The 24,137-nt window shown below is 36.9% G+C and overlaps 1 long non-coding RNA gene across 1 annotated transcript; it reads right to left on the bottom strand.

The window, feature by feature from the left end:
• Nucleotides 1-806: 806 nt before the first annotated feature.
• LOC138987587 (uncharacterized) lies at nt 807-12,904 on the bottom strand. The gene is made up of 4 exons (XR_011463937.1): nt 12,710-12,904; nt 4,957-5,019; nt 1,440-1,543; nt 807-1,105 (listed from the first exon to the last, which is right to left on the bottom strand). It is a non-coding gene; the product is annotated as an uncharacterized lncRNA (long non-coding RNA).
• Between the last annotated feature and the right edge of the window lie 11,233 nt (nt 12,905-24,137).

Below are 24,137 nucleotides of genomic sequence, written 5' to 3'. Positions count from 1 at the left end.
AATGTATATTTGTGTGAGTGTTGTGGTAGGACTGTATATTTTTCTTAGATGTAAAGATAGTGATCAAATTCAAGACTTAGCTTCTAATAAAGGTTTCAGAAAATAAGTTGTTTCCTTGCTAAAGTATGTATCTTTATATTACAGACTACTAGTGAAATGAAAAAATGGAAATGTGTTCCATGTGTACATGGAATCACAAGACAGGAAGCCAAGCTCCATTGAGCTTGCATACATAAGTTCTCCCTGACCAGGTTATTAAATATACTGTGAATTAATTTTTAGACTTTAAAGTTGAAGTATGAAATCAAGTCTAACTGTTTTACATACAACACCCACTTGTAAAGACTACCCTCTCAAAAAAAACAAAACAACCCTCTCACTAACAGACAAACCTGAGTTTAAATGGTCAACTGGTCCTGCTAAAATCTGAACAAAATTGTAAAAGAAACACAGCTAAATGGAAAATAAATTTCTTCTGTCTCCTCATTAAAGTTGTTTGCTTGATTTTTTTCCCCAGACCTTGTACATTAAGAAAAAGAGAGCATTTTTAAATTTTTAATATTTATTTAAATTTACTATAATCTTTGAAAAAATATTTTTGTGACCTCCACATGGAGTCCCCTCACTCTAGGTTAGGTTAAAGTATGGTAGTTTGACATGTAGAAACAGCTTCAGTTCAGTTCAGTTCAGTCACTCAGTCCTGTCCGACTCTTTGCGACCCCGTGAATCGCAGCACGCCAGGCCTCCCTGTCCATCACCAACTCCCGGAGTTCACTCAGACTCACGTCCATCAAGTCAGTGATGCCATCCAGCCATCTCATCCTCTGTCGTCCCCTTCTCCTCTTGCCCCCAATCCCTCCCAGCATCAGAATCTTTTCCAATGAGTCAACTCTTCGCATGAGGTGGCCAAAGTACTGGAGTTTCAGCTTTAGCATCATTCCTTCCAAAGAAATCCCAGGGCTGATCTCCTTCACAATGGACTGGTTGGATCTCCTTGCAGTCCAAGGGACTCTCAAGAGTCTTCTCCAACACCACAGTTCAAAAGCATCAATTCTTCGGTGCTCAGGTTTCTTCATGGTCCAACTCTCACATCCATACATGACAACTGGAAAAACCATAGACTTGACTAGACAGACCTTTGTTGGCAAAGTAATGTCTCTGCTTTTCAATATGCTATCTAGGTGCCTTAGTCCAAATTAAAAATTGTATACCCAGAGCAGAGGGCTTCCCCGGTAGCTCAGTGGTAAAGCATCTGTCTGCCAATGCAGGGGACGTGGGTTCAATCCCTGTGTCAGGGAGATCCCCTGGAGAGGGAACTAGCAACCCATTCTAGTAATCTTGCCTGGGAAATCCCATGGACAGAGGAGCCTGTGGAGCTACAGTCCATAGGGTCATGAAAGACTCAGACACAACTTAGCAACTAAACAACAACAACATACCCAGTGCAAAATGAAGGAAAGCTTCTTTGTCAATAGCCAGGCAAACTTCAACAGCGAACTCACTTCCAAAACTGCCACAGCAAAGTAGGATGAAGTAGCAGAACCTGAAGGATAAAATCATCTGAGATCCAAAGAGAAACAGGCAGAAGTTTTCAGACAGCATTTAGTCAAAGATTAGATCTAAAATCCCTAAGATCTTACCAGATTCCTTGCTGGAGAACACTATGTCTAAAATAAGAGCTAGTCACCTGGCTCTTGGAGTTTATCACAATTCAAGGTAGGCAGGTTGGTGAAAGAGAACTCCGGATCCTATATCTTTATAAAACTCTGGAACCTTGCACCAGAATTCATGGAAAATGTGGTCAAGGCCAAAGATTTTAAAGGATTGGACTGAATATTGATAGCTGGCTCTAGGAGAAGAGATGGAGACTAGAGCAGATATTTACATCTAAGCAATTTAGAAGTCTTCATCAGGGAGGAAGAATATGTCTACATGTGTGTTTTAATGCTATCCAAAAGCATATTCTTATTTTTCAAAAAGAGAAACTGGGACTGAGAGGAGGCTAAGAAATTTTCTCAACATTATGTAGACGGAGTCAAGCCAATGTTTGCATTTGGACTCTAAAGTTCATAATCTTTACACTATATCAGGAGGTTGTGATATTCCCTATTCAAAAGGTTTTGTTTTTCTAAAAAAAAAATATTGTTCCCAAATTAAGATTCATCTTTCCATTTCTAATTTAGCTTATTATTTCAGTGACCATATGTTTTATTATATGGTTTCCCTGGTGACTCAGATGGTAAAGAGTCTGCCTGCAATGCAGGAGACCTGGCTTTGACCCCTAGATGGGGAAGATCACCTAGAGAAGGGAATGGCAACCCATTCCAGTGCTCTTGCCTGAAAAATTCCACGGACAGAGGAGCCTGGTGGGCTACAGTCCGTGGGGCCGCAAAGAGTTGAACACAACTGAGCAACTAACAGAGCAGATAAGCCTCTGGATCTTAGCCTTTACTTGAACTTAGCCTTTTTTAGTTCCTCTTAGTCTCTCTGCCTGCTGCTGCTGTTGCTAATTCACTTCAGTCGTGTCCGACTCTGTGTGACCCCATAGACGGCAGCCCACCAGGCTCCTCCATCCCTGGGATTCTCCAGGCAAGAATACTGGAGTGGGTTGCCATTTCCTTCTCCAGTCTCTCTGCCTAAAAGTAGACAAAATATTCTCTAACAATAATGACTTTTCCCTTAATTGATGCTTTTTCATAATATCTCAACAATAGTTTACTTTTTATAAATTCTAATTATTTTTTACCAAAATTTCAAATAAAAGAAGAAAAAAAGAATTTACAAAACAATTTTCACTCGAAATTAACAACAATATAAAAGCACAGACCAAGATAAAAAACAACAAATATAGATGAGTTCTCAGATATTAGACTGGAAAATTGAAGAATAATAAGATTAAAATAGCAAGTGAGATTTTAAAACACATATATATATATATATATATATATATATATAAACTAGAAAGATGGTATCAATGCTCCTACATATAGGGCAGCAAAGGAGACACAGACGTAAAGAACAGACTTTTGAATTCAGTGGGAGAAGGAGAGGGTGAGACGATTTGAGAGAGTAGCATTGAAACATATACATTAGCATATGTAAATTAGATAACCAGTGTGAATTCCATGAATGAAGCATGGCACCCAAAGCTGGTGTTGTGTGACAACTTTAGGGATATAGTTGGGAGGGAGATGGGAGGAGGGTTCAGGATGGAGGGAACACATATATACCTACAGCAGATTCATACTGATATATGGCAAAAACCAATTCAATATTGTAAAGTAATTATGCTCCAATTAAAATAAATAAATAAAAATTTAAAAATATTGCTAAACAGGAAAAAAACATCTGAGAATATATTTTAAATTTGGTCAACTTCCTTCTGGCCATTTCCAAATAAACATACTAAAATTAGGAAGGGTACATTTAGTCTGAAAAAAGCTGGGCTATTTTTTTTAGAAAAAAAGTGTTTTTTTTCATCTAGACTATTAATCTCTACACACACACACACACCCTTTGAAATACAAACACCAAAGTCAAATATTACCTTATTAATATAAAAACAGCCCAAATCTTCTGTGCATGTGATTTAATACATTTGCATGGCCTACCTAGGGAATACTGTACCAGGTAAAAGCAAACTTGGACTCTAAGCTGAACTTCACCCCTTTCTAACAAGGTGATTGGATAAGTTAGTAATAACTGTGCCTCAGTTTTTTTCTTTTATCTATAAAGTAAAGGAGTTGAGATGGATGATTTCTAAAGTCATTTCCAGCTATATGATTATATATGAATCTCAGACAAGTGGGATGAGAAAAGCTGTGGGTCTGTATTGAATTGCCTTTGTCCTTGGTGCTGAACAACTTCAGACTTTAAAGCTGATTCATTACAGCCAGGAAGGAACATTTCCATTTCAATTTCTAAGATAATCATGGCTAGGTTTAACCCTTTCAGATTAAATGTTATTTTTCTTAGCCCTCTATATTTGTTAGCCCAGGACTTTCCTGTAATTTTCCTGTAATTTTCCTGTGTCAATCTTTTGCTTAATTCTGTATTTGCTTCAAGAAAGTGCTTACTTTTAGCCCCTAGATTATTTCTAATGTGTGTGGTACCTGCCCTATCTGTACTTGCTCTGGTATTTTTGTGCCCTTTTCTTGTACCTAAGTAGTATTTTACTTGGGCTGATAATTCTCTTTAAGAGCCCGATCCTGCCCTGTAAGATTTTTAAACAATACTGTCCCAAATAATGGGCTACTAAGTCACTTCAGTCATGTCTGACTCTGTGCGACCCCATAGACACCAGCCCACCAGGCTCCCCCATCCCTGGGATTCTCCAGGCAAGAACACTGGAGTGGGTTGCCATTTCCTTCTCCAGTGCATGAAAGTGAAAAGTGAAAATGAAGTCGCTCAGTCATGTCTGACCCTCAGCGAACCCATGGACTGCAGCCTTCCAGGCTCTTCCATCCATAGGATTTTCCAGGCAAGAGTACTGGAGTGGGGTACCATTGCTTTCTCCAAAATAATGGGTAGGATGATGCATCTCTATCTGTTTTAAACCAGAAATATTTTTTATCAAATATCACCAATTTTATTATTATTGCATATTCTTATCTCTAAATATTTGTATTATTTCTTAAAATAATGGAGATTAGAATTTCATCATAAAATATGTTCCAAAGTTTTAATTATTACTTAGGTAAGAATCGTACACTCTACTGACATAACTTGTAGATCATATCATACTCCATAACTCAAAATTATATAATAATATATTAAATGTATAGTAAATCAACTGGTGTTCACATAGGAGTCATTTTAGCAAACTATAAATTCAGTAATGATGTAACCAAATTCAAAGGTTCAAATGGCTGACTCAGGTAGCAATTTATTAGTGTGTTTTTACCACTCAAACACATATTGATATATTAATTGTTTTAATCAGTAAAGGGGACATACCAGTGAGAAATATGCCTTTGTTTTTTCTCTTTCTTGACATATCATCCAGAGGTTATCTCCAGCCTGAAGGGAAAAAAGGGTAGATGGAATTGTAAATCTTTAATATATAAAAAGTTAAAAAGGAAATAATTATCCTAAAAGTCTCTGAGTTTCTGCAGTTTCATTTAAAACAATCTAAACAAAAAAACGACAACAACAATCTAAATAGTCTTAAGTTAATTTATCTCATAATGCGTATGGCAGAGTCAAAGGTTCAAGAAGAGAATAATTGATAAGAAACTGGCTCTGTCAAGGAGTAGTTAAATAAACAACACTATATAATAAACATTAAACACTAATTATTGCCAGAAGAGTATGACTGGGCAATTATATTTCTTCCTATTGTACATATTTCTGAGGAAGCAATTTTAGTTCTTTTGTTGTCGTTGAGTTCTTTTAGCCTTCAAGGATATTCTTCAGGAGTACACAGGTACAAAGAAAAATAAAGTTAATATCATTAAGAAAGATTTCTTCAGCATCTCCAAACTAAAATTTTGATAAAGCTCCTAAATATTAGATACCTCAATTGTCAATTCTATAAAAAAATGTCCCAAATTTTGTATCTTTCTAGAATCTAGTGAATAACTCTATTTCTATTTGCTTCATGAGAAAATGCATGCAGATTATAAAATTCCCTAAACAATTTTTATGGTGATGCAAAAAATAAAAAACATAAAAAGTCACTGTGGACAGTGATTGTACCCATGAAATTAAAAGACCCTTGCTCCTTGAAAGAAAAGCTATGACAAACCTAGACAGTGTATTAAAAAGCAGAGACATCACTTTGCTGACAAAGGTCGATACAGTCCAAGCTATGGTTTTCCAGTAGCCATGTACGGATGTGAGAGTTGGACCACTGAAAGTGCTGAAGAATTGATGGTTTTGAATTGTGGTGCTGGAGAAGACTCTTGAGAGTCCCTTGGACTACAAGTATATCAAACCAGTCAATCCTAGTGGAAACCAACACTGGATATTCATTGGAAGGTGCTAAAGCTAAAGCTCCAATACTTTGGCCACCTGATGCAAACAGCCAACTCATTGGGAAAGACCCTGATGCAGGAAAAGATTGAGGGCAGGAAGAGAAGGGGCAACAGAGGATGAGATAGTTGGATGGCATCACTGACTCAATGGACATGAATTTGAGCAAATGTCAAGAGCTAGTGAAGGACAGGGAAGCATGGCCCGCTGCAGTTCATGGGGTCACAAAGAGTCAGACACGATTAGGCGACTGAACAACAATAATCGAAATGATCTTTCATCCCCAGAATTCCCTAAGTAAATTATTGGTTGCAGAGTGTAATTTATGCTTACAGTGATTAACTAATAGTTTGTAATACACTAAGTTTATAATGCAAAGTTGTGAATTTTAGTATGTATATACAGTTTATTGTACAACTCTTTTTTCATAATAACTGTGTATAGTAAGTATATTTATACCCATAGTATGCCTTCTTAAAATTACAATTCTCTAAATTTCTAGAGTATCATAAGTCTATTGTGTGAATTTTTAATTTACTAAAAATATTTACTGAGTATCTGGTTATGCCAGTCATCCTCAATGTGTCAGTAATATAGTAATGGATAAATCCTGATTTGAATGCTTATTGGTAGGAAATAATGTCCATACTGCTTGAAATAGCTTTTATTTTCTTTAATATGGTATACTGGAATGCTGCAACGACTTTTGGGATTAAATTTAGCTTCTCAGTTGATGTAGTGGTAAAGAATTTGCCTGCCAATGCAAGAGACACAAGAGACGCGGGTTCAATTTCTGGGTTGGGAAGATCCCTTGGAGGAGGAAACAGCAATCTGCTCTGGTATTTTTGCCTGGAAAATCCCATTGACAGAGGAGACTGGCAGGCTATAGTATATGGAGTCACAAAGAATTATACATGGCTGTACAACTGAGTGCACACACTCACAGAGCAATTTTCAAAATAGACAATCCATTACTAATGCTAAACATTCTCATAACCAATTGCCTTTATATCATCTTATCATTTAATGGCTTGAAAACCCAATTTCTTCATTACATAATGCTTTGATTTTATTGTGCTCATTTTGGCATGATGACAATAGAAAATTCTAAACAAGTTGTTGAATTTTTTGGTTCCATGACATAGTTCATCTTTCAACTCTGCTGTGGCTAGATAATACCATCTCTGTACATGATGTGTTTGTTCTTTTAGCTCATCTTTCTAGTCTATTCTCTCTCTTCTCCCCTTGAGGTTGCTATTATTCTTCTCTATCCTCCATCCCTTAACAAACTTTCCAGCACATTTGACTCCAGGACCCCTTTGTGCCATTCTGAAAAAAGAACAGTATGTGAAATAGGCTTTAATAGGATATCTTTGCTTCCTATATAAATACTGTAGGTAGAATAACATTGCATTTTTTCTGTGATATATTGCCATACTGTAACATTATTGCCAACAGACTTAAACTATACTTTTCAATGTGTTTAACAATAAATTTCTGAAAAGTATATCAACTAGGAAAAATGTTTATTATTCCTGATGAACTGACAAATTTCCTATTATTAAACACTGAGCATTGTATGATCAACTAAATTTTTCCTTAACTTGTCAGTTAAGGAACTAGGAACCAGGAACTATAATGGGACCTCCTGCATGCATGCATGCATGCATGAGTCGTCGTGTCTGACTCTTTGTGACCCCATGGACTGTAGCCCACTGGGCTCCTCTGTCCCTGGAATTTAGGCAAGAATACTAGAGCTGGCTCCCATTTCCTTCTCCAAGGGATCTTTCTGACTAAGGGATCAAACCCAGATCTCTTATGTCTCTTGCATTGGTAGGAAGGTTCTTTACCATGTGAGCCACTAGGGCTTAGTAGCCCTGATTAAGAAAAGAAAATTCAAAATCATGAATACAGAATTAAGTGCATATTTTTGAGATTAGTTGTTTGTCGGTTGCTTCATTTGCATATACAAGCAACTCCTCCAGCTCAACTCCAGAAAAATAAATGACCCAATCAAAAAATGGGCCAAAGAACTAAATAGACATTTCTCCAAAGAAGACATACAGATGGCTAACAAACACATGAAAAGATGCTCAACATCACTCATTATCAGAGAAATGCAAATCAAAACCACTATGAGATACCATTTCACACCAGTCAGAATGGCTGCGATCCAAAAGTCTACAAATAATAAATGCTGGAGAGGGTGTGGAGAAAAGGGAACCCTCTTACACTGTTGGTGGGAATGCAAACTAGTACAGCCAGTATGGAGACCAGTGTGGAGATTCCTTAAAAAACTGGAAATAGAACTGCCTTATGATCCAGCAATCCCACTGCTGGGCATACACACTGAGGAAACCAGAAGGGAAAGAGACACGTGTACCCCAATGTTCATCGCAGCACTGTTTATAATAGCCAGGACATGGAAGCAACCTAGATGTCCATCAGCAGATGAATGGATAAGAAAGCTGTGGTACATATACACAATGGAGTATTACTCAGCCATTAAAAAGAATACATTTGAATCAGTTCTAATGAGGTGGATGAAACTGGAGCCTATTATACAGAGTGAAGTAAGCCAGAAGGACAAACACCAATACAGTATACTAACGCATATATATGGAATTTAGAAAGATGGTAACGATAACCCTCTATACGAGACAGCAAAAGAGACACTGATGTATAGAACAGGCTTATGGACTCTGTGGGAGAGGGAGAGGGTGGCAAGATTTGGGAGAATGGCATTGAAACATGTGAAATGTCATGTATGAAACGAGATGCCAGTCCAGGTTCAATGCACGATGCTGGATGCTTGGGACTGGTGCACTGGGACGACCCAGAGGGATGATATGGGGAGGGAGGAGGGAGGAGGGTTCAGGATGGATTTTCTTTTAAAAATTTAGAAAAAAATAATTAATAAAAAAAAAAAAGAATTAAGTGCAGGGTTATGGAAGGGGTTTGTATACATTCAGAGGCTTGAAGCTTAAGTTTTATGTTATGTTATGCCCAACTGCTACTAGTTTCCTCTATCTTCATTCCTTAATGCACTGCTGCTGGGGCTGCTAAGTCACTTCAGTAGTGTTCTATTCTGGGCAACCCTATAGACGGCAGCCCACCAGGCTCCCCTGTCCCTGGGATTCTCCAGGCAAGAACACTGGAGTGGGTTGCCATTTCCTTCTCCAATGCATGCATGCATGCTAAGTCACTTTGAGTCGTGTAGTACTCTGTGCAACCCTATGGACAGCAGCCCGCCAGGCTCCTCTGTCCACAGGATTCTCTAGGCAAGAATTCTGGGGTGGGTTGCCATTTCCTTCTCCAGTTAATGCACTAGCTACCCTTTCATCTTTACACAATTGGGATCTAATTGGTTGGTTTTCTAAAATTTCTAAAAAACATGGAAATTAGTAAAAATTGCATACACACAGATTTTTTAAACTGAAAACACAGAAATACTAGTTGGTTAATCTTTCCATTGATATCCAAGTCTTTTTATTTGGGTATAGAATTAAGTGGAGGTTAGTTAATAACCTGCTGTTTAAAACGTTCTGTTAAAACTTTAGTTGAAAACCTTCTGTTTAATTTCCCCCATGTTCATCTTTACAATTTGAATTTTACATTTTAATTTTAGACTTGTGGTTTTATATTTCTGTCCTTATACTATTATTATATGATGCCTCAAATTACTTCAAAATAGGTGGATTAAAGTTATAATAATGACCACTTGTAGATAATAACTACTTCTCTATTTTGTAGATTATCCATGACAATGTTGTAATACATGACTGATTACTTTGGACCCTTCCAAGTTGTTTCTTTTAGTTATATTTGGCAAATGTTATGTAAACAAAAGATACTTCATTCTACTCAAAACATATGACAAAGTTTCTGCTGTATGTAATTTTGGACTATATTACTTCAATTTTCCAAAACTCTGAGTATAGGTACCACTTCTTATATACAATGATTATTTAAGTATACTCAACAATAATAAAGGTGGGTAGATATGTGTATGTGTGTGTTTTAATGAACAGACAAAAGTAAAAATAAGTCAATGTTTCAACATAATTTTGTGATAAAGTTCACATATACTTTTAAATTTGCCTAGTGACAAATTGTAGAAATATTAGCTATTGCCAATCTGTTTTGTCACACAAGAATGAACAGCAAATGGTCATTGGTATTTTCATCTGACCTTGTGGTGTGGAGCTTTAAGAACCTGCAATAATGCACAGATGTGTGCTATCCTTTGAAATCTGCATCTAATCTTCTGGGCTCAGTTTCAGAATCCACTGCTATCATTTAAAACAAAAATAGTTTGTTCTTTCATCTGTGCAGCATAACAGAAGAATTTTAATCAAAGTCAGACCCATATTCTGAAAGAAATCACTGTTTACCCTTCCATGAAAGAACCAAATTTCAGTACCTGGCTTCAAATTTTAGTTGTTCAATAAATTAATATCACATCTTATTTTGAGCTATCCAAGATGGAGGGATTTCATTTTTTTAACAAACAAAAGATGGTTTATTTCATAGTGTGTATCTTGCTATCAGTTTCAGTAAATTTTGAAATCCATTAAAACAGGAAATTTGATTTTATACCATTTTGCAGACAAAAATAGCATGTTATTACATGGATGAAAAAGAAAAATTAAATACTTATAAAATATTTTCTGAGGGAAAGTTAGTTTAGGTTATTATGAAAATACTGTTTAAATCAACAGGACTTATAAAACTGTATGATGAACAAATATGAGTTATTTTAGAATTAACAATCTAGATTTTTATTCTGAACATAACATAACCATGAATCATTATAACTTGCAGTTTCTAAAACTTGGTCACTGTTTACTTTTTGAATGTGTGATACATACAATGTTGGCAAAGTACTGAGAGAGTCAGTTCCTAGGCAGGTTGATAACAAGTCTGGGGTTCTCAAGGAGAAAGAAAGGTCTGGGGTTCTCAAGGAGGAGGAAAGGACAAACTTTTTTTTTCTCTCTCTCTCTCTCTACATTCCTTAGTCTTAGTCACATAAAATGGTTTTTTCTCTTTAAGCCCGTAACTGATGATTACACAACAAACAACTCAGTTTAAACTCTGTACTAGTGATTATATAACAACAAAGTATCCTGCTTGAGGACAGTTTCTCTTTCATGAAAACCTTCTGACTAATCCTATTATCTTAAAATGTAAATTATGGGAATGGGTCTAGTAAGATCTTTACAATGTTGAGACATTCTTTTGATTTACTGTAATAACTAATTTAAAAAGTATATAACTCCCTTGCTAACACTAGTGAGGGGGGCAGTCTCCATCCCTGTTCTGATGTCTATGCCAGAAGCTTTCTCTGTCTCTTTTCATATTTTCACCAGGATTTCCCTGGTGACTTAGATGGTAAAACATCTGCCTACAATGCAGGAGACCTGGGTTTGATCCCTTGGTCGGGAAGATCCTCTGGAGAAGGAAATGGCAACCCACTCCAGTACTCTTGCCTGGAAAATCCCATGGACGGAGCAGCCTGGTAGGTTACAGTCCATGGGGTCTCAAAGAGTGGGACATGACTGAGTGATTTCACTTTTTCATACTCTAACAAAACTCTGCTATGCAAAAGCATTTGAGTGATCAAGCCTGGTCCCTGGTCCCTTGATCTTCTTCAGAGATCAAGAATCTGACACTGTTCACTGTAAGTTATCAGTACCTAAAATGAATACTGAAAATGATGGGGAATTAAGAGTGACAGAATGGACTGAAATTAATAGTGTTGTTATACCTGGGAAAACTGAAAAAATAAAGAGAAAATAAGATTGAAATATTTTAAAATAGGGGCAGTTTAATAGGCTGCACTGTGATGTTTCCAGTAACTTTAATTCTGTATGACATTTAGAAAAGGATATTACCAAATTTTTTAAATGTTGCTTTTCACAAAGTGTTCTAAACATATGCCATTTGTTATCCTTTGTTGATGTTGTTATTTAGCCACTAAGTCATGCCTGAATCTTTTACGATCCCATGGACTGTGCCTGCCAGGCTCCTCTGTCCATGGGATTTCCCAGGCAAGAATACTGGAGTGGGATGACATTCCCTTCCCCAGGGAATCATCTCGATCCAGGGATAAAACCTGCATCTTCTGCATTGGCAGGTGGATTCTTTACCACTGAACCACCTTGGAAGTAGTATAAAGTAAAAATAGAAAATAATTCATGAAGATTTAGATACGTGATGAATGATGATACACAATTGGTTTATTATAGGAAATGAAGAAGTTTGAGAGAACTACTTCTGATCAAAGCAAGGAGAGCAGCCTTTGCATGTTGACCCTGAGCAACAGAATCCTGCATAGATGATAAATTTGTCTCTAATCATTGTTTCAGTTTTTAATTTTGAGAATATAACACATTTTTACAACACAGCCTATAAGAAATGATCTAAAGTAATATTATTTTGAATGAACATAAATCAGTAATAACTGATTTATGAGACAATTACCCTAGTCCTTCATTTTAAGCATATATATATATATATATTAGCTACAATCACATGTATATTTAAAATAAAGTTTAAGATATTACAAAAGTTCATTGTATTTGCTTCATGATGACTACCAGGTATTAAATACTGACCAGAAATCACAGCTTCAGTTTTAGGATCTAACTTCCTATGAAATAAATTTGCCTGCTGCAATATGTATAATTATGTTATTAAAGACTATGAAAGAAACTTGCTAAAAATGCCAGCTTACCTCTTCCAGTGTGTTCTTTGAATGGCCACAAATTGTTGTTTGTATCAATAATTCTCATTGTATGAATCCCTCAGGATAGGCTTGGTTATGCTGTGGTAATAAACCATCCTGAATATGTCAGCCCTAAATTATCTTAAAAAATAAACAAATGTTTATAGTTTTGCTCACTCTGTACGTATAGTACGTATCATTTGAGGGTTTTCCTCTCCACTGTCTTTTAGAGACAAGACTGATGGATGTTGCAAGCACTGTCTGGAATGCTGCCAATCACTGTGACAGCAGGAAAGACAGTTCATGAAGGTCTCACTCTGTCAATTAAATGCCTTGGCCCAGAAGTGACCTATGTTTTCATGACTCCTTTGGCCAGAACTAGTCACATGAACTCACCTGAGGAAGCCAAGCAAAGAGGAAATCAGGAAAGAAAATGCCACCAGGTAGCCAAAGATCAGAAATAGTTGGTGAAATGCAACTGATTTCCACACTGTACTTTCAGCACCAACTTGTTTTAAATGCAACTATTATTGACTGAATAACTCATTTAAGTGTTGACCTCTCTGAAACACAACCATGACTAAAAAGTAATATTAAAAGGTCACTTTGTTTGGCCTCATAGAGTGAAAGAAACCTTCTTAAGAGCCAACTCCTGCTGGGATTTCTTTCTATGGTTTCACTGTATTTCAAAGCCCTCTGCTAATTCTAAGCTTGGGTAAAACTCCTACTTTGTTGAGTAATGTCAGTTACAAAAACACTTTAATAAGAGTGGTCAGTTTTTGGCAAGCAATCTGCCTCACTGGGAAACAAAGTTCTGGAGAAGGGAATAACAAGTACATACTGTTGTCACTGTCTTAAACTGGGAATGATCTCAGCCTTAAAAGTTGTTCCATCAAGGCCTTGCTGAAAACTTAGCCATTTTAAGGACAGGTGTCCCGCCAAAATGCCTATTGACCTACTGTCACTACATAATGTATCACTAAAAAATTGAGAAACAGACTGAAGTCTCAGATAGAGGAGGAAAAGTTCCAGTCCACTAAGGATAGGAAAGCAAAGGATATTCGGGATGTTTAAAACATATAGCAGTGTCTCAACCTTTGAACATTATCTGTGTGGTGGGAACAACTACCAACACAGTTTCACACTGTACCTTATATTTAATTTCTAAGTTTCCCTAGGATGATGAACATTTTGAAACTGAAGTAATGGTTATGGATCAAATATTAAAGCTTTTAGTAAATGATTTGATTTAGGTCGTACGTGAATGGTCTAGTGGTTTTTCCTACCTTCTTCAATTTAAATCTGAATTTTGCAATAAGGAGTAATATTGTACAGTAGGCAATGATCAAGACCATCCCCAAGAAGAGAAATGCAAAAAGGCAAAATGGTTGTCTGAGAAGGCCTAACAATTGAGGATAGCTAAGGCCTTTCCTTAGCTATGAAAAGAAGAAAAGCAAAAGGCAAAGGAGAAAAGGAAAGATATACCCATTTGAATGCAGAGTTACAAAGAATAGCAAGGAGAGATAAGAAAGCTTTCCTCAGTGATGAATGCAAAGAAATAGAGGAAAACAATAGAATGGGAAAGACTACAGCTCTCTTCAGGAAAATTAGAGATACCAAGGGAATATTTCATACAGAGATGGGTACAATAAAAGACAGAAATGTTATGGACCTAACAGAAGCAGAATATATTAAGAAGAGGTGGCAAGAATACACAGAAGAACTGTACAAAAAAGATCTTCCTGACACAGAATAACCAGAATGGTGTCATCACTCACCCAGAGCCAGACATCCTGGTAGGTGAAGTCAAGTGAGCCTTTGGAAACATCATTATGAACAAAGCCAGAGGAAGTGATAGAACTCCAGTTGAGCTATTTCAAATCTTAAAAGATGATGCAGTGAAAGTGCTGCACTCCATATGCCAGCAAATTTGTAAAACAGCAGTGGCCACAGGACTGGAAAAGGTCAGTTTTATTCCAATCCTCCCAAAAAAGGCAATGCAAAAGAATGTTCAAACTCACAATTGCACTCATCTCACAGGCTGGTAAAGCTCAAAATTCTCCAAGCCAGGCCATCAACAGAACATTAACCATGAACTTCCAGATGTTCAAGCTGGATTTAGAAAAGGCAGAGGAACCAGAAATCAAATTGCTAGTATCTGTTGGATCATAGAAAAAGCAAGAGAGTTCAAAAAAAAAAAAAAAAAACCATCTACTTCTGCTTTACTGACTACGCCAAAGCCTTTGATTGTGTGGATCATAACAAACTGTGGGAAATTCTGAAAGAGATGGGAATACCAGACCACCTGACCTGCCTCCTGAGAAATCTCTATGCAGCTCAAGAAGCAATAGTTAGAACTGGACATGGAACAACAGACTGGTTCCAAATCGGGAAAGGAATACATCAAGGCTGTATATTTTTACCCTGCTTAGTTAACTTATGTGCAGAATACATCATAAGAAATGCTAGGCTAGATGAAGCACAATTTGGAAGCAAGATTACTGTGAGAAATATCAGTAACCTCAGATATGCAGATGATACCACCCCTATGGCAGAAAGCGAAGAACTAAAGAGCCTCTTGATGAAAGTGAAAGAGGAGAGCGAAAAATTTGGTTTAAAACTCAACACTCAGAAAACGAAGATCATGGCATCCAGTCCGATCACTGCATGGCAAATAGATGGAGAAACAATGGAAACAGTCAGAGACTTTATATTTTCGGGCTCCAAAATCACTGCAGATGGTGACTGCAGCCATGAAATTAAAAGACACTTGCTCCTTGGAAGAAAAGTTATGATAAACCTAGACAGCATATTGTAAAGCAGAGACATTATTTTGCCAAGAAAGGTCCATCTAGTCAAAGCTATGGTTTTTCCACCGGTCATGTATGGATGTGAGAGAGTTGGACTGTAAAGAAAGCTGAGCGCTGAAGAATTGATGCTTTTGAACTGTGGTGTTAGAGAAGACTCTTGAGAGTTCCTTGGACTGCAAAGAGATCCAACCAGTTCATCCTAAAGGAAATCAGTCCTGTATATTCATTGGAAGGACTGATGCTGAAGCTGAAACTCCAATACTTTGACCACTGGATGTGAAGAACTGGCTCATAGGACAGGAGGAGAAGGGGACGACAGAGGGCAGGAGGAGAAGGGGACGACAGAGGATGAGATGGTTAGATGGCATCTCCGACTCAATGGACATGAGTTTGAGTAAGCTCCAGAGTTGTGATGGACAGGGAAGCCTGGAGTGCTGCAGTCCATGGAGTCACAAAGAGTCGGATGCGACTGAGAGACTGAAGTGAACTTAGTAAATGATGGTTTGAAATATCCTTATCTTTCATGTGCTGACTTTACAAAACAGTTCTTAGATCCCAGAAATATTAAATTATATTTTGCATAATAATTTCAAACTCTGTCTTTTGAAAGTATTGGAAAGACAGAATGAAAGGAGACTCTTTATGGATAGATAGATTTTTTTAGTGTTTTGTATTATAATGCAATATAAAATAAGATATAGAAATAATAATTACTATCTTCTGGAACATAACAAACTAATAATTATTTTTATTATTAAATAAAAGTGTTAATGTTTTCTAAATATCTACTCACTATGTGCCAGGCACAATTATTATAAAATCTTTATATGTATTCACTAATTGTAATCTCACTACAATCCTCTGGTGTGGATTTTATTATTATTAATAGCAATTGATGGATGAAAAACATTAAGACAGTCTGAATTCCAGACTTTTGCATTGACATTCTTTTTAGAATATGGTCTTTAGAGAAAAGAAACTGAGTTCGAAATCTTACTTTGCATTTGTTGAAAGTGGCAGCCATTTTCAACAAACTATTGAACCTCTGTAAATATCAATTTTTTCATTTGCAAAATTCACAAACTTTTGAACGCAAAAAGTATAAACAGGAATGGAAATTACTTGGCACATGTAGGTCCAAGAAATATCATCTAATATGATCATCATCATTGTCATCATCATCATCAGATATAAAGGAAAGAATTGTGCATATTCTCAGGAATATTATAGATACTTAATAAATACTAGTTTCCTTTCTTGTATTTCTTCAAAAACCATAATAGTTTGAAAAGATAAAAGACTCTTCCACACGTGAAATGGACTCTAACTGGGATGGAATCCCACAGGGTTATGAGAACTGTGTCTGTGAATGACCTTGAAATGAAAACCCAGAGACTATTTTTAATCCTATTTCTAAATTTAACTGTGTCATAGTCTCATATTAGTCCTCTCATTGCCAGGGAGTTTGGTGTTCATTTAACATACACTGCGTACTTTTTCAGTGTATCAGCTTTCAAATCCTGGCATAGAATCAGTTTCAATGACTATTCACATTTCCCACAGAGGCATGGTGGAATTTAACAAAAGATCTGTGGATTGGAGGGGGAGTAGGGTATCAGAGTATGAAAGATGTGTGACAGCTCCAATACATTTCTTTCGTCTTTTCAAAAGCAAAAGCCACAGAGCACTTTAAAATTACTGAGAAAATTACAAGTGAATGTTAGTACTCTAAATTCAAGCATCACCACTGACAATTAAAAGGAATGTAAAGCAAAAGTGTATTTGAGGTTCAGTGATTAAAGAAAAATTTCTCTGGGACTGAAGGAATCTCCTATACTGTCTGATTAAGGATACACGTCTACAAAAGTAAATGACGCACCAAAACTGCAGGCTCAAATCAATTTAATTGATTTGTGTGTATCATTAGCCTATCCGTTGTGTTTATGTTTTCAATTGTCAACAGCAGACTTTGCCAATTAAGAGCTGTGTTACAAATGCAACAGACAGGGGATGGAGAGTCCTATCATTAGTTTATATCATATCGTGCTGGCCAAAAACATTACTTTCCAGAAATGGAAGAAATACAGTTTGAGAAATAGGCCCAATGACGCATTAACTCATATAGATCGAGGACACTAACATGGAGGTGGTGCTACACGTAAAAACTAGCTTGGGTTCCAGAACTGCCAAGTAAAAGATCCAGAAGTTTACTGAAGGCAGACTTAGCCCCACTAGGTTAGCCTTGCAAGGTGAAAGTGATGTCACAGGAAATTTTCCTGAATTAGGTAAGAATCTTGACTAATAATTTCCATTAAAATTATTTTTTCAAAAAAGCTGAGAGTATATATGGCCTTGTTTATTTCTAATAAAAATTAACCACATTAAATATGTTTTTTACCCTTCCTACAAAATTTTTTGCTAGAATACAAATATCAAGCAACAAAATTTAATGACAATGTTTAATATCTTTGTTGATGCTAACAGATTTGAAGTTTAAAATTACAACCTGTTGAAAAGAATTCAGAACTTCTTTGTTGTTATTTCATTGACAAAGATGAGAAAAGGAGAAAAAAATATATATATATATATATATATATATATACACACAATTGAGGGCAGGAGGAGAAGGGGACAACAGAGGATGAGATGGTTGTATGGCATCACTGACTCAATGGACATGGGTTTAGGTGGACTCCAGGAGTTGGTGATGGACAGGGAGGCCTGACGTGCTGCGGTCCATGGGTTTACAAAGAGTCGGACAGGACTGAGCAACTGAACTGATACTGATACATGGATCAGAGCATTGCCATGGCAAAGAGGCTTGTTTAACTCAATGAAGCTATGAGACATGCCATGCAGGGCCTCAGAAGATGGATGGGTCAATGTGAGTTTCTGATAAAACGTGGTCCACTGGAGGAGAGAATGCCATACCACTCCATTTTCTTGCTGGGAGAACCCTATGTGCAGTATGAAAACGCAAAAAGATATGATCATGGAAGATGAGAACCTCCCTAGGTCAGAAGGTGTTCAATATGCTACTGGGGAAGAGGAGAACGCAATTACAAATATCTCCAGGAAGAATGAAGTGGCTGGGCCAAAGCAGAAATGGTGCTCAGTTTTGGATGTGTCTAGTGGTGAAAATATAGTCCATTGCTGTAAAGAACGATATTGCATAAAGATTGAAGAAAAAAGAAGAGAGTGGCAAAGGATGAGATGGTTAGATAGCACCACCAAATCAATGGGCATGAATTTGAGCAAACTCCCAGGGATAGCGGAGGACAATGGAGCCTGGCATTCTACAGTCCATGGGATCACAAAGAGTCAGACATGACTTAGCAACTGAATATTAACAACAGCAGATACATATACATATATATATATTTACCAAGTTATTACCAATGACTTTTTTAATTTGAAAAATGAAAAGACAAACTAACACCCTTGTATGACTTGGCAACTACTAATTAAAAAGAATGTGTTAATTTCTAATTTTACTAAACTTCGTTTCACTGGTTAAAATCAATCAGTTCAGTTCAGTCGCTCAGTTGTGTCTGACTCTTGCAGCATGCCAGATTTCCCTGTCCATCACCAATTCCCGGAGCTTGCTAAAACTCATGTCCATTGAGTTGGTAATGCCATCCAACCATCTCATCCTGTTGTTCCTTTCTGTTCCTGCCTTCAATATTTCCCAGCATCAGGGTCTTTTCCAATGAGTCAGTTCTTCACATCCGGTGGCCAAAGTATTGGAGTTTCAGCTTCAATGTAAGTCCTTCCAGTGAATATTCAGGACTGATTTCCTTTAGGACTGACTGGTTTGATGAGTCAACCAAGGTAATAAAAGTTAAGGCTCCACTTTCAGGAAAGGCTACTTAGAAGTAAAGAAGGCAATGAGAAAAAATTCTCTCTCCTCTTATTTCTCATTAAAACATTCTGGGAAATGCATCTGTGAGGAGCAACTCACACTGATAACCAGAAAATTTGAGTTAAAAAAAACTCTCTGCAAAATTGGATACTGCTCTCTCTTTCATGAAGTGGTGTCCCTGCAGAGTGATCCAACTCTTTTCAAAAAGAATTAGAAAAAGGCAAACAAACTGCAGGCAAGCAATAGATCCAAGGTCTGAGAATCAAGGTCTGCAAAGCAATCACCAACCACAGATACCATGAGGCAGAGGATCACACCTTGAGAGTATCATGCACTGGAACCAATTATGGAATGATAGAAACAATGGACAGTGGACACCTTCATTCCCTTTTTGATGTCCTGCAGCCCTAACAAGAGTCTCTTTTGAACGCTTATGCTCAGTGCTTAAGGTAATGTGGCTGGGAAGAAAAACAAACTCTTTTCCACTTCTCTCAGTTCCTCTGACTTACTCTGGAGCTTTCTGCAACATGCAAGAACAAAGAGTTTTTAAATCTTGCTACTTTTTTAAAGAAAAAAATATACAAATAAAAGTCCACAAATAAGCCTTTGTCAGTCACAGCATACCTTAGTGGAAGTAACTTGATTGATAAAATAAACTTGATTGTAAAATAACATACTGTCTTGTAAGGAATATTTGTGGGAAGGCAATATAGAAGTTTCTTTGTGATCAGTTCTTGTGTGTGTGTGTATGTGTGCACTCTAAGGGATTAGTTTTTTCTCTTTAAAAAATTTTAACACAGAATTCTTCCTTCCTCTGTAATTCTTGAGCAACACTGAGAATATTTTGATTACTTTTGTGCCACGGTTTGATAGTCTTCTTTCTTTAGGTACAATTCCATGACATACATTGCTTGACAGAAAAAAAAAAAAGTATCTAAGAATTTCCAAAGACATTCATATGCTGCACGTATTATATTTTTCATTTTCATTTTGGCATTTTCCAACTCAACTAATTATGTTATCATTCAATGTACACTTTAAAAAAGCAAGTTCTAAGTAAGAAAAAAACACAAAAGCCTTTGAAGTTCTGCTGTCTAACTTTAGAATTATTCTTGACATCTTTAAATAGAAGAAAATTATATTGATGCTTTTACATATCTGTATATTATGTGCTTCTGTGTCGGTCTCTCTCCACCTCCACCCCTCACCCTCTGTATTTCTATATCTATTTCTCTAATGATTTCTTTCTTGAGAATACAGTCTTGACTGATCCATTCAATGGGAATAGTTGCTGAAGAGTTTATTGACCTTTTCTGGGGTGTTGCTAGCTGTGGAGGATTTGACACATTATAACTCTCCATCAAATATAGATATTACTTACACTTCTCCTTCTCTTTCTTGGGCTATAAGGTATGCAGGAATTCTGCCAAATGTAAAAATGGTCAATTGTGACCTGAATTTAAACTGTGGCGATGAACATATGCTACCAGTACATATTTACACACAGATACAGTGCTCCCCCACATCCACCAGGGGACTGGTTCCAGGACCACTACACCTCCTCACCCCTGCACACCAATAGCAAAATTGATGGATTCCCTTATCTAAAATGGTGTACTACACCCTAAATGGTATATTCTGCATCTGTGGATTTAACTGCAGATCAAATATCAAAAATTGATGGGATGTTGGCTGACTGTGGATGTGGAACCAGTGAGTACAGAAAGCCTACTGTATTTCATCATCTATTCCAATAGACTGTATTTTAACCAGTCAATGAGCCATTGATTATAAGGCACATCATTATATGCACCACCAGGAAAGAGAACATATTTCCATTTAAATCTGACACACCATCAATTGTAAGATGAAGCCCCATTTCATAGATGAAAGCTGTAGAGAAGAAGGACACCACAGAACTGATGAAAGGTAGTGAACATATTATGTTGATGTTCCTTTTCCTCTTGTACTTCTAGTATCAAACACCAAGCATATTTTACCTACCTGCATTCTTTCACTCTTCTTTTCTCAAATTAAATTTTATGTGCAGGCAATTTTGCTGATTTGGCTTTGATTTTAGGATGCAGTTTAAGGCCCTGTGCTTAGTTTCTCTCCAATTTATGTCATAGAACTTGGCATCACTTACTCCTGCAGAGTTAATTTCATTTATTCTGCCTTCAGTTGGGCCAGTGAAACAGATCTCAGAGAGAGTTGGCACATGAGTCCAGGACCCAGAAGCCACTTTGTTATCCCAGATTAAAAGAATTATTTAAAAATGCATATCAGTTTTAAGAGCATTTGGGCTAAGTTCTACAAAATTGTGAGGGAGGAAAAGTTAGTCTTCAGTGTCGTCCTTCTTCTTGATGGCTAATTTTCTTACTTACTTTCCCAAAACATAAAGATTAGAAGGTGCCCTATTATTCTCCTCTGTTATCCTCCTACTAAAATCTGCGTGTTCTTTCTCCTATATCCTCAGGGACAGAAGTTTAGCAACTGGCAAATCTTATAATACTTTGAGCTGGACAAAGAAAGGGAAATGAGACTGCCCAGAGGGGGAAAAAAATAATATGCATTTAACACTGACCTTTTGGAAAGCAATTAATATTCTTTATCTGATAATTGGGGACTTTAAGTGAGTTGGGTGAGTTTTAGAACAAATAGCAAGGAAGAGAAGTTATGACACATTATTAGGTAAGATATTTTGGGGAAGGTGGATCTTCTATCTATTTACAGTGTATAGTTAGAACTTGAAGCCATTAATGACAGGGACTAGCCTGATCTAGGCTTTCCTGGTGGCTCAGATAGTAAAGAATCTGCCCACAATGCTGGAGACATGGGTTCAATCCCTGGGTGGGGAAGATCCCCTGGAGAAGGGCATGGCAACCAACTCCAGTATTCTAGCTTGGAGAACCCCATAGATAGAGGAGCCTGGAGAGCTACAGTCCATAGTGTAGCAAAGAATCAGACATGAGTGAAGAAACTTAACAAAATGGGTGCATGCATAGGCATTAAATAAGTAATTTCATGAGTGAAAGTGAAAGTTGCTCAGTCATGTCCGACTCTTTGAGACCCCATGGACTATACAGTCCAAGGAATTCTCCTGACCAGAATAGTGGAGTGGGTAGCCTTTTCCTTCTCCAGAGGATCTTCCCAACCCAGGGACTGAACCCAGGTCTCCCACAGCTGAGCCACATGTGTAGTAGGGATTATAAAAGACATATGCAGGATGTTATGGGATATAATCTGGCATTTGACAACCTGTACTGGGTCAAGGAGATGACATCTTATTTGAGACCTCAAAGGTGGGAGCATAATGACTTCATGAAAGTAGGAAATGGGGTAGGACTTCAAGCTCAGGGAAAAGTTAGTCTTTTTGAGGGCCCAGAGGTCAGAGAGTTAACTGTACCTCACTGCAACTAAAACAAACTATGAATGAAATATAAGATTGTAATATGTCATAGATGAGATTCAGATGGTAGGTTGCAACTATCCACATTGGTGGGAGGCCCTGTAAGCCATTTCAGTAGCTTGGATTTTATTATAAAAGACTTTGAAATACATTAAAGGGTCTTAAGCAAGAAGTAACCCATTTTGTGCCTTTATGTTTTACTTTTTTAATATTCTAGCTGAGAGTGAAGAATATATCAAAGAAGGGATCGACTGAATGCAAGAGACCACTGAAATAGCCACTGGAGTAGACTAGACGGGATCACAATTCTGGGAATAGAAAAGGGTGGTTGGCGCCCACAGGAAAGCTGGGGGAACGTGGATAAAACAGTGCAATTTTGAAGTGAACTGTTTGAGATTTATATGTTCAGTGAAGAAAAAGAAGCCATCAAGCATGACTGCATAAATGCCAATTTTCTCTCAAGCAACTGGGTAGATAATGATACCACTTCTGGAGGGGTGGGGGAAGAGGAGAAAGAAAAACAAAACTGGGAAGAAATTCCAGAGGAGCTCTGATGTTTAGGGATCAAGTAGTAAAGAGAGAGGTGACAGAGGAGATAAGAAAGATACAGACATCCAGTAGAAAGAAAATCTAAAACAACAACCACATTATTAAAGAAACCAAAGAAAACGATTTCTAGAGTGAAGGTCAACAGTGTCAAATACTGCTTGAAAATCAAGCTACACAAAAACTAGAATTGTTTTAATGGAGTTATTGACATAGTACTCACTGGCAGCTGTGTTAAGACTCCAAGAATAACTTAGAAGGGAGGTAATGGGATTATAGAATATAAAGTCATTTAAGAAGCTAGACACTTAAAGGAAAGATATGAAACATGTTTACAAGCATATGGAAAACAGCCAGATGTTGGAATGTGTGATATTCAAGAGTTTTTTTCAAAGCAAGTAATAAAAACTAACCTTAAACTAGTGTAAATAAAAAGAGAGCAAATTTCTTACAAGGATACAGAGGAATCCCAATGAACCCAAAGGCAGGCAGAGAATACAATTCGCCAGAACCCAATACACTAACTGATTAACTAACCCAGGTTTGTTTGTTTGATGAGTTTTAGTTAACCAGATTTTATTGTGTTTATGTAAATATTTGTGAGAATGTTTATGATTGTGTCTTTTCTACTCTCTGTTGCTAGAGTGGAGGATCAAGGTGAAGGTAAAGAAAATTGAGGGACATAAAATAGTGTAATCACAAGAATGTACATAATTGTTTTGGTATATTCTTAAGAATGTATTTTTAACAAATATTATGATGTAATAAGCATTCTCTTCTAGGATAATTCTTATTATAGTTTATATTCAA

Source organism: Bos mutus, chromosome 1, assembly GCF_027580195.1.
Source record: "Bos mutus isolate GX-2022 chromosome 1, NWIPB_WYAK_1.1, whole genome shotgun sequence".
Taxonomy (NCBI): Eukaryota; Metazoa; Chordata; class Mammalia; order Artiodactyla; family Bovidae; genus Bos; species Bos mutus.
This window is presented reverse-complemented; position numbering and strand designations above follow the sequence as displayed.